This window comes from Cannabis sativa, chromosome 4 (genome assembly GCF_029168945.1).
Source record: "Cannabis sativa cultivar Pink pepper isolate KNU-18-1 chromosome 4, ASM2916894v1, whole genome shotgun sequence".
NCBI classification, from domain to species: domain Eukaryota; kingdom Viridiplantae; phylum Streptophyta; class Magnoliopsida; order Rosales; family Cannabaceae; genus Cannabis; species Cannabis sativa.
Genome location: NC_083604.1, coordinates 12,408,436 through 12,420,855, shown reverse-complemented (window position 1 = coordinate 12,420,855; position 12,420 = coordinate 12,408,436).

Below are 12,420 nucleotides of genomic sequence, written 5' to 3'. Positions count from 1 at the left end.
GGTCGGGAATATGCTGGGCCTCTCCGAGGGAAACAACTGGAGCCAATACTCCTGCTGCACCCCCTGGTGCTCCTTGTGGCAAAGCTCCAGCCGCCTGACCTGGGTTGAGATGGGGCAACCGATTTTTGATCCACTCGTAGAGGTGTCCCAATCGGATCAAGTTTTCAATCTCGTCCTTGAGATTTTTGCATTCATTGGTGCTGTGCCCAATGTCGTTGTGGTACTCGCATCTCTTAGTGGGATCCCTCCGAGAGCTATCTTTGTACAGGGGAGGCAGTCTCCGATAGTGCGTATTTTGCCTAGTAGCAAAATACACACGTTCTTGGGAGTCCGTTAACTCCGTGTACTGGGTATATTGGGGAGTATACCCCCCTTTTTTGTCGCTTATCCTCCGTCCGGGTGCTGCCTTTGGAGGTGTTAACGCAAACTTTTAGATCTCCTTGTTTTGATGATTAACAAATATTTGATTATTATTTGTTACTAATGATTTATTGATTTTGTAGCAAATTTAAAAGAGAAAATAAATATTTTGGTATTTTTACCAAACTTTTGAAAGCAACACTAAATGGATTCAACAAGCATATCAAGAGCAAAAGATTCATCAAGGGATCAACAACTCAAGACCTTATTTAAAAGAGGTCTTCAAAAGCCCAAAGTCAAAAGTCAACCCGAAAGTCAAAGTCAAAGTCAAAGTCAAGGTCAACTCTCGGGAAAAGTCAACATGGGATCAAAAACATGCAAATCAAGCTAGGAGGCTCATCTACATCAAGACTACTCAAAATCAAATGGTAAAAATTTACTTTAGTCTTGTTAAAGTGATTTGCATAGCACACTAAGTTTTTATAAATTTAAATTTTGGACCATTCACTAACTTGTGCAACAAGTTTTCTCACACGATAGTTCAAAAAATTTTTTGTTTGAACTTCTAAATCACATTTTGTTTAACTAAGAGAACAAAGTTGGAATTTCTGAAATCGGATAATCGAGTAGAGAGTCGGGGTGTGCAGAAAGTCATCAAATCCAATTCCAACCGACCGATCCAATCCCAACCGATCCAATAGAATCGGATATCCAATCATAATTGGATCGGATTGGATGCAAATTTTAAAAATCCAATTGGATCGGATCGGATATTGGATGAGACATCCGATCCAATGGATAACCGATCCAATCCAATCCAATATCATCCAATGTCCATCCAATCATATTTAATATTTATAATTTTATTTAATATTTTATATATTATTTTATTATTTATTAGGTTTTAAATTATATTTTTTCATATATATATTTTTTAACGAAATTAGCCTAAATAGTGGTTAAAATGGATTGGATTCATCCACGGGATTCATTGGATGGATCCAATCCAATCTAATAAAAACCAGTTAAAGCATCCAATAGATGGAACCGATCCAATCCAATACATCCATTGGATCGGATCGGATCGGATGACTCAATTCAATTGGATTGGATCGGATGGAAAAATCCAATATCTAATAAATAATTGGATTGGATCGGATGGGTCCAAATCCATTGGATGTGATCCAATGAACACCCCTAGTAGAGAGTTATGGCCGTTTTAGTGCGAAAAATCGGACTTTTTCCCACTGCCTGGATTAGGTTAACCGGTTTCAAAGTGGTTAACCGGTTCTCCATGAACCGGTTACCCTATTGTAAACCGGTGAACTGATTTTCCCAGTGGGAGTCTCGTTTTTCGTGCCCAACGGCTATAAACAGCTATTTTTCACTCAAACACTATATAAACTCGATTTTCACTCAAAAAATTAAGTTGGTTGAGCATTTATTTCAAACATCTAACCTATCTAAGTGAGATTAAGGAGCTTCCAAGTTTGAAATCCAAACAAACACTTTTCACACACTTTGAGCCAAAATTTGATTTTATTCATCTTGAGTGTGCTTGCTTTTCACTCTAGGTTTCCATTGTATCATCATATTTCTAGAGTGATTTTAGCTTGTATATCAAACACATTTCCATATTGTGATTGAGGTGAGGTTGGCAACGGTATTGTAAACAACCCGGTAATAGTGAGATTGACACTTCAACAATCCGAGAAAGAGGTTAATAGTCCTCGGGGGTGCGAAACTATTGTAAGAGGTTTGGAAATACCTTGGTGAAAATTTCCCGGTTGTAAGGGTTAGTCAAGCCCATTAACTTGGCTCAATATTGGAACTCAAAGCTAGGTCCATGGCTTTGAAGACCAAGGACGTAGGTGGCATAGCTCTCTACCGAACCTTGTAAAAATCGAGAGTTTGCATTTTCTAATCCTTAAACTCTTTACTTTACAAGTTTAATTATTTGTCTTAATATATTGCTTGCCATACTACTTGCTTTTACTTGATTAATTGACTAATTGCATAATTTTGTGTTAAAAGTTTTAATTTACCGAAATTAGTTTAAATTTCCAATTCACCCCCCCTCTTGGAAACATATCTTGGGCTAACAAGAGGACCTTTTACTCCTCGAGCCCTGGGAAGGACCCGCCAAACTTGCTGTCGGAGTGGAGTGCGAGGGGGCCTGTCCATTTATCCCTGAGGGATGTCCAAAATGGGACGATGCGGGGGCCAAGGCCTGGCCTTGGCTATATCCGGGAGTAGCAGAAAACTGTATGCCGCTCATTGGTGGAGCTGCTGCTGGCACAGTGCCTGAGAGCTGGGCTCCGGGCACATATCCTGCTACCCCGGTGGGATAGTATCCTCCATAGGCCACTATTTGGGCCTCTTCAAGATTAATGTATTTCTGGACTCTCTTCTGGTAGTCTTGAAGGTTTGAAGCTCCTTCTTGTTGTAGCTCGTTCCAGAATGGGGTCCCTGTACGGATGCCTGCTTGGACAAGGGCCAACGTCCGTCATCTACATTCTTGGTTTTAGAGGCTTCTTTCCGGAACCTCTTTATGAAATTCTTTAATGTCTCCGTAGGCAGCTGCTTGATGTTAGTCAAGGCGCTGACCTCCAGGTTGACTTTCCTTGCGGCGACAAACTGTCTCCGAAAGCTGGTTTGTAGCTTATTCCAGCAATCCACGGATCCTAGCTCCAATTTCTTGAACCACTCTTCCGCGGACCCGCTTAGAGTAAGCGGGAAGCACAAACACTTAGCGTCATTGCTGACTCTCATGACTGTCATGACTCGGTTGAATCGTGACAGGTGATCACTCGGATCAGAGTTCCCGGTATAAGCTGCCATTTTAGGCATCTTAAAGTTTTTGGGGAGCTCTGCTTCCAGGATGTGTTTGGCACATGGCTCCCGGTCCTCACAGTCTGAGTCGGAGTCGTCGCCTTTCAGTCTCCGGGAGACTCGGGCGATGTCTTTTTGAAGTATGGCGAGTTCCGCCATGATTCCTTCGTTTAACGTTCCCGTGGAGACCGCGGGTCCGTATTTCTTTTGGTCAAGGTGATCCCGGAGGTCACCTTGGTTCCTATTAATCTGATTCCTCAAATTGATGGGAGGACATTTCTGTCCCCTTCTTCCTCTCCCTCCGGGCTCTTGGTTCACAGAAACGCTCTTCCGGTCCTCTCGATCCTGAGGGCCAAGACTCCCTTTTTGGAGTTTGCCCCTCTGCGGACCTTTCCCTTTCGAGAAATTCGAGCAGACCTTTCACGGATCCTGCACCTTTTTCTTTCTCATAGGAGTGGAAGTAGGTTTTTTTTTTGGTTCCCTTCAGCGGGATACCTTATAGGGCTTGGTTCCCTAGATTTCTACTTTTGGGTACTTGGCGAGGATTCCTCTGGTTCCTTTCCAAGTCCGGCAGGGATGGCTTTAGGATGCATGTGGATTCCTGCTGCCTCCATGGCTTTTTGCATGGCCAGCATGGGCTGCGATTTCAGCTTCATGATCGACAGCCTTTTGCCTTAAGAGTACCAATTCTGAGTAGATACCTTCGTCGTAGGCGTACGCATCGAAGTTTCCTTCGTAGTCGTCATCAGGTATTCCTTCTTCTTCCTCAGAACCCACAGTTGCTCTTGAGGACACGTCCTCGTCATTTGGGTCTTGAGCATCTTGAAGAGGGCCAGGTTGACGTGTGCTTCGAGTCTCCACCATTGTTGTTTTGCTGTAATGCAATGTCTACTTACAGACGCTTTCTTCAGCTCTCAATGAAAGCACCAAAATTTTGACCGAGGTTTTCGGCAACCAATAAAATAATAATAATTTAAAGAGCTGTAAGAAGTTAAGAGAGAGAGAGAGAGAGAGAGAGAGAGAGAGAGAGAGAGAGAGAGAGAGAGAGAGAGAGAGAGAGAGATTTTTACGTGGTTGGGGCGTTAATGAGCCTTAGTCCACGAGTCTGTATATTTATGATAGTATTTAATACAGAGAATGTTCTTGGTGAGTTTTTTACTCTTCTAGTTCCTATAAAACCCAGAAATCTCGACCCCCCTTTAATGAGCTTTGGGGGGTATTTATAGTGTTTTTGTGGGGTGATCCCTAGAATGCATTTCTGTAACTATCAGTAAAGTCACACATTCCCAATGAAATTATCATAGGTAATGCATGGTCTAATCCCTAGGTTCTGTAGGGATTTTATGAGGGCAGTCCTTAATTCCTTTTGACTGATGTGATTCCTCACAGAGTAGCCGTCACTAGACTTTATTGATCATAGCCTAGTAGGTACAGATTGGGGGTTGTGTCGTCAGACTTTACTGCTTATGGCAGTTTCAATACGCCTCCTCCCATGCGGCATTAAATGCGAGATGACTGTTCAGATGAAACTTGACACCTCCCGGAGATGCTATGCTGCCATCTTGCTCTCCAGGAGCATACGAGACTTACATGCCTTCTCCGGGAGGCATGTCTAAGGTAATCCTTCGCTTTAAGAAGACTTGGTTGTTTCATTCAAATACTAAACCCTTTCCATCCACGTGTCATCATCCGGTTGGTCCACGTATATTGGGCAAAATCAGGGGCAACAGAAATAAAAGTTTAATCTTCAATCATATATAATATAATCAAAATCTCTTCAAGAGTCTATCACAACATACAATTTATGAATTTATATTGCATAGTCCATCATACATGTTTTTCAACTAATAATTTACTTACATGTCTTTAGTTCATACAATGATCTTTGTCATATAGTGTGTGCGACTTTGAATTTATATCACTTAAGACATGTATTAAATTCTTCTAGAATTTTTAGATAAGGCTTATTTCAAATTCTCACTATATTAGAAGCTCTAAATAAATAACCTTTCGTTGCAACATTTATGTGGCACTTATAAATCCTCATAAAATATATTCCATGTTGTAATCAAATCTTGATTTTTCTTAATATTTAAGCCTTATTTCAATCACTCTCGTGTCTATGCAAACTTTGTATAATAATTCATTTTGTGTACAAATACATATATGCAAATTCTCATTAGAAATATTTATTTACACACCCAACAGGTCTTACTTTATTTTATCCGAGTAAACTTGCCTAGACTGCGTCATAATATTTTGGCCAAAAATCAAATGTATGTCGATAATTCTCGACAAATCTAATACCATGATCCTTGGTATCTCATGTTAGTTTATTGCATATGCAAACATTCAATATCTATTGTCGACAAAAAATTCATTATACGATAATTTTCTCCCATATTGACATAACTTATAAAGATCTCTTTAAATTATATATATTTCAAATATATTTATCATTTATAGGTACCTATATATGATTACTTCAGGGATTAAATTATAATCAAATATGTTATGTCTAACTTCTTTAGGGATTCTCTTCTAAAGTACCGTTCTATTACAGTTATCATTTTTAAATCATCAATACTTTATAATATTAAAGTATCTCCATGAGCACCTCTAAATTTAACAACTTCAGGACAAATCAAATAAACATTTATTAATAATTTTTACATTATTCATTTACGCGTCAGGCGTTTTCAACTCATTCTATCTCAACTTTGAATAATATTGATTTGCAGTTGGTATATATTATTTTGAACTATATCGTTCTTATATACTTTTTGCAAGGATTATTTTTCAAAAATCATCATCGACCACAACTTCATTTCTCTCTCCCTGATCGAGAGAATTTTTAAAAATTGTGATATCTAATAATATTAATACACGTGTAGGAATTTTAATACATCACAATGAATTAATATTTGTTTAAACTCATATATATTATATGACATTGAACTTCAGGTCAGGTTCAATAGTTATGAATTTAATTCATTTCTAAGAATGAGTCATACATGTATAATTAGAAATACATAAATTTATAAATTTTGTAAATCCATGATCATATGATCTTATCACATCAAGAAGAAACTATACAATAAAAATCTAACAATAGCTCAAGATTGTTAAAGAAATATAATTTAAATATTTTCTTCAAAAATAATTGAATATATATATTTATTTTCTAGATAAATAAATAAAATTATATATATTAAAATAAATTATATTAACAAAATAATTATCAATAAAAATATAACTTTATCTTATATGCAAGTATATAAGAAAAACTAAATAAAATTATAGATACATTGCTTTAAAAATTAAAAAATATGAAGATATACTTTCATTTTTTCTATGTGTAAAATATATGTACATTTTTCTTTTGAGCTTTATAAATTAACAATGAGAAGAATCTTCTGGTTCTTCAACAAAATTTAGTCAAATCTTTTGATAATTTATTGCATATGATTGATCATGTCAAAACAACTCAATTCATGAACTTCAGGTTCACTATAATTTGTATTTCAATAAAATTTTCATAACTACAACATATAAGTAATCATTACAAGTTTCATTTTTATATACACGAATAAATTAATTATATATAGTATTCTTCAAAACATATATATACTCTTTAGGAGTTACTATTATGTATATCAAACTTTATATTTTTTCATCATCAATTCAATGATGTGTACCTTTGAAAGGTACAAGACATACTTCATTATGTTGTTGTAATTCTCAAATAGATATAACCATAATATATCATTTTTTTTTCTTGTATCTTTCTAACAAGTTGTCTAATTTATTAATAGACTATTCAAAAGTCTAATTATCATGATTTGTCACTTTCATGACTTGATAAAAATTATATATCTAGATACATACAAAGATATTTAACTACTTCAAGTAGCAATTGTATATAAGACTTCTTCAAGAAGTTTTTTTCTTATATAATCATTTTTTGATTCTTTATCACTTTGATTATATCAGATTATATTGGATCACTAACAAATATTAGTAAATTAAATATTCACTTATGGGAATATGTAAACTGAATTAAATAGTTATATATACATATCTTGTACCAACAATAGTTTGAAACTATTAATTCAAGAAATAATAAAATATATATATATGGAACACTTCTTAATGGGTATTACCCATGAATGGTTACTAAAAAAATTTAACTATAAATATTAATTTTAAAAATATCAAACTATCGAATTTTGATCTAATAACGGATAATGAAATCACAAATTTGAAATTTTGAATTTCTATGCTTAATTAACTACTTAATTAAAAAAAATATCAAAAAATATCTCTTTTTACACTATATCAAAAATATGTTCATACAAAATATTTAACTCAAACTCAACTTTTTCTTTTCTTATTTTTCTTGCTAAAAAACTTTTTTTTTTTAATTTTTTTTACCGATGGAACAATCTCAGCCCATATGATATAGAAATGAGAGATTTTTTTAATTAGATAGAAAAATTAAGCATAAAAACTCAAAAGTTTCTAATTTTACCCATTCATGGGTAATACCCATTAAGAGTGTACCCATATATATGTATTAATTTGCTTCCGGCATTACCAATATATGTAAAATATCTATATTCTTTGAAATAAAATTTCATGTCTATTTATTCTCTTTAGGGAATGATATTTAAATATTCTAAATGTACAATAAATTTATGATATACTATAATATATGTACAATTCACATTCTATTCAGTAATCAAATATAATTTTATCTTGATTATAAGTGTGTCCGTACTAAATGTACGTGACTACTATTATTCAATTTCACACATGATATATAGATTTCATGCACTTTGATTGTGTGTAGTATTTTATCTTTTGGTTGATTCCAATTTCTTCTGGAAATATTTGAGTAGTAGACAATGCCGTTGATTATTTAAAATTACTGCATTCATTTCAGGGAATGACATTGAACAAGTAGAACATTATTATAAATTTCTTAAAAATTTATTAATTATTTATCCATAAAAATAGAAGAAATTATTCAACAATTTCTTTTACAATATTTCAAAGAATATATGAATATAATTTTTGTATAATCTTCAAAATGTATGAAAAATTTGATCTTTAATATATGTCACATGCATACAATAATTTCTAATATAAACATTGTAAGTAATGACAATGTATAATAACATGACTGATATATAGAATATGAACACTCTTTAAAAGTAATCGAATTCATTTCGTATCATTCTCTGCACAGAATGATGAACAATAAATACATGTCTCATGTATTTATATAACATTAGTCATCTTCATTGTTATTCTTATACTTTGATGTTTCAATGCAATTTTTTTAACATTATTTTTGGGTATTCGAAACCCACTGTAAAATTGCATCAATAATAATTATTTTTAATGATTCTTTAGTTGTATTCACATAAATACAACATTTTTGACAAATAGAAATATTTACTTCAGGAAATATTTGCCAAAATCTATATCGATATTAGCTTACCTTTCATTGTCCTCAAAGAATATAAGAACATATATATGAATATGTATTCATCTCTTTTGTTAAATTTCAGTCAGTTATATGATGAATATTATATTTGCATAATTTTTAGGATATATGCAAAATTTTATTGAGGACACATAATCTTCAAGATATATGCAATATTTTATCAAGGATACATAATTTTTTGGATATATGCATAATTTGTATAAATTTTCTCTATCATACCATAGATAAACAATAAGAGATACAATATATATATATATGGGTGTGCTCTTAATGGGTATTACCCATGAATGAGTATTTAATTATGGACCATTAGATTTAATCAAATGGATAATATTTAAAGTTATTAATAATTTTTTTAAAATTTATATTTTTTATTTTTACTTATTACCTGATGACATGGCAGTCATCTTATTTTTCAAACCTCATTTTTTGTATTCCCTTATCATTCCTAAGTAAATATATTATAATTAAAAAAATAATAATTATAATTGTTTTTTATTAATTTGAACAATTATACAGGAGAAACAAGAAATCGAATGTTTCTGTTTTTGCAAAATGGTCATTAATCAGCAAACTATAGAGATCATCTCAACAAAAACAAAAAAATAATCGAAGATAAACCTTAAATTTCGATCCTATTTCAATTGTACTTTAATCCAAAGCTTAATTAAAATATATTTTAGCCAATCGACTATCGAGAATAAAAATGAACAAGCTCCAAACATATATATCACCAATTATGATCAAAACTAATAAACCCTCTCTTTATAAAAACTCACAAAAGAAAGAAATCTCTGGGAAAGAAATTTCTTCTTTTTTAGAGAGAAAATCAAATTGGAGATTTTTTGAAGAAATAAAAATGGGAAATGGGTTGGGTTGGATTTCGGTCTACATTAATTAGTTAAATAAAAGGTTAAAAAAGTTTGATTTAATTTCCTACGTAGAAAACCAGTGTCTTCTTCATACAAATCTCAATGTCTTCAATGGTGAAACAAAGAACAACATAAATTCATATCACTAATAACCCTCATCTAATACATTTAAATATTTAATGTAAGAATAATATAATAATTTAAATAAAATAAATTAATTTCTAAATATAATTTTTAAGAATCACCATTCTCTATAATTATAAAAAAAAAAAAATTAAAAAACTTCTTGGTAACCTGCTCTAGCAAGTCACCAAATTGCCACCTGATCAATTTTTTTAGTACCCATTAATGGGTATTACCCATTAAGAAATTATCCATATATATATATATATATGGAACACTTCTTAATGGGTATTACCCATGAATGGTTACTAAACAAATGTAACTATAAATATTAATTTTAAAAATATCAAACCATCAAATTTTGATCTAATAACGAATAATGAAATCAAAAATTTAAATTTCTATGCTTAATTTAACTACTTAATTAAAAAAAAATAGGGTAAATACCATTTTAGACCTTCTGTTTTACAAAAGTTACCAATTAGACCCTGTGTTTTGTTAAATGACAAAATGGACCCTGTATTTTCTAAAATAGTACAAATAGGACCCTAAATTGATTTTTTGTTAAAATAAAGTTTAATTATAATCCGATCTAAAAGTGCTATGACAAAACTGTTTACATTTTTTGTATCTGTTCGTATTAAGCATTGTCTTCAAGTTGGTTGTATTAAAAAAAAAGTTGTCAAAAATTAAGTTCAGGGTCCTGTTTTTACTATTTTAGAAAATACAGGGTCCATTTTGTCATTTACCAAAACACAGGGTCCAATCTGTAACTTTTGCAAAATACAGGGTCCAAAATAGTATTTACCCAAAAAAATATAAAAAAATATGTATTTTTACACTATATCAAAAATATGTTCATACAAAAATATTTAACTCAAACTCAACTTTTTCTTTTCTTATTTTTCTTGCTAAAAAACTTTTTTTTTTAATTTTTTTTTACCGATGGAACAATCTCAGCCCATATGATTTAAAAATGAGAATTTTTTTTAATTTAATAGAAAAATTAAACATAAAAACTCAAAATTTTCTAATTTTACCTATTCATGGATAATACCCATTAAGAGTGTACCCATATATATATGAAACACTTCTCAATGGGTATTACCTGTTGATGGGTACTAAACAAATTTAACTACAAATATTAATTTTGAAAATATTAAACTATTAGATTTTGGTCCGATAGCTAATAATAAAAGAGAAATTTGAATTTCTATGCTTAATTTAGCTACTTAATTAAAAAAAAAAAAGAAAAAAAAAAAAAAAACCTCTTTTTACACTATATAAAAAATATATTTATATGAAAAATATTTTAAGTCAAACTTAACTTTTTTCATCACTTTTTTGCCCTTTTTTTTTTCAATTGATGGAACAATTCTAACCCATATAATGTAAAAATGAGAATTTTTCTAATTAAATAGAAAAATTAATCATAAAAACTCAATACCCATTAAGAGTAGACCCATATATATATGAATTCAATAATAAAAAGGGAAATTATAGTAACTGACCCCAAATCATAGGAGTATGTTAGTTTATGTCCTCTTTTCAAAAAAATATAGCAAATGGCCCTAAATCATAAGACTATGTTAGTAAATGTCCTTATTTCAATTTTTTTATTTATTTTTTTATTTTTTTAGAATTAGAAGCGAATTATTTAAACATTATGGCAAATCTATATTAGTTTTGTTAAAATCTTTTTTATTTTAAAGTCATGTCAATTGTTTTAATTTTTTATGAGTTGTTTTGGGTTGTTGGTATATAGATTTTGTTGTACGGTATATTTTTATTTTGTTGTATGGTATATTATTATTCTTAGATGATATTTATTTTTTATTATGATATGTATAGGGAAATTTGACAATATATGCTTAAAAATAGCATATATTATTTTAATATACTATGTAAAAAAAAATTAAAAAAATACTCTCCAATTAATTATAATCCCAACTTTACCCTCCCCATTTCAAACTTTCACTCTCCCTCTAACTCTCGCTCTCTCTCTCTCTCTCTCTCTCTCTCTCTCTCTCTCTCTCTCTCTCTCTCTCTCTCTCTCTCTCTCTCTCTCTCTCTCTCTCTCTCTCTCTCTCTCTCTCTCTCTCTCTCTCTCTCTCTCTCTCTCTCTCTCTCTCTCGTTCTCACGCAAACCAGACAGCCCTAACCCCAGTCACCGGACCACCCACGACACCCACCCCTCACGCAAACCAGACAGCCCTCACCCCACTCACGGACCACCCCCTCACCACCCGACCCCAGCATCCAGAGGAAATCGCGAAACCCATCTCAGACGACATTGCGAACTCTTCGAAGAAGAAATCGTGAAACCCCAGACGAGATCGAGAAACCCCCATTCGCGACACCCCCAAACGAAACCCAGATCCAAAACCATAAAAAAAGGTATTTTTCTAAACTTTTTTGTTGTTTCATTACTTTTTCTTCTGTTTGTGCTTCATTTTAAAGTAATGTAGTTAGTTTGGTTCAATTTGTTTGATTTCGTTTGAATTTCATTGTTTTGGTATATTTTCTGGTTTTTGTGCAAAATTTGCGACGTAGCGCGACTATGTTCACGACATAAAGCGATATCGTCTAGAAAAGTTGGGGATTTTCTGTTAACTGTGGTTTTCACGACGTGTTGTCGATATACTAGCGACATAATTAGCGATATTGCATTTAGTACGTAGGTTTCATGATTTTTATCGACTTGTATGTGTGTTCGGCGAC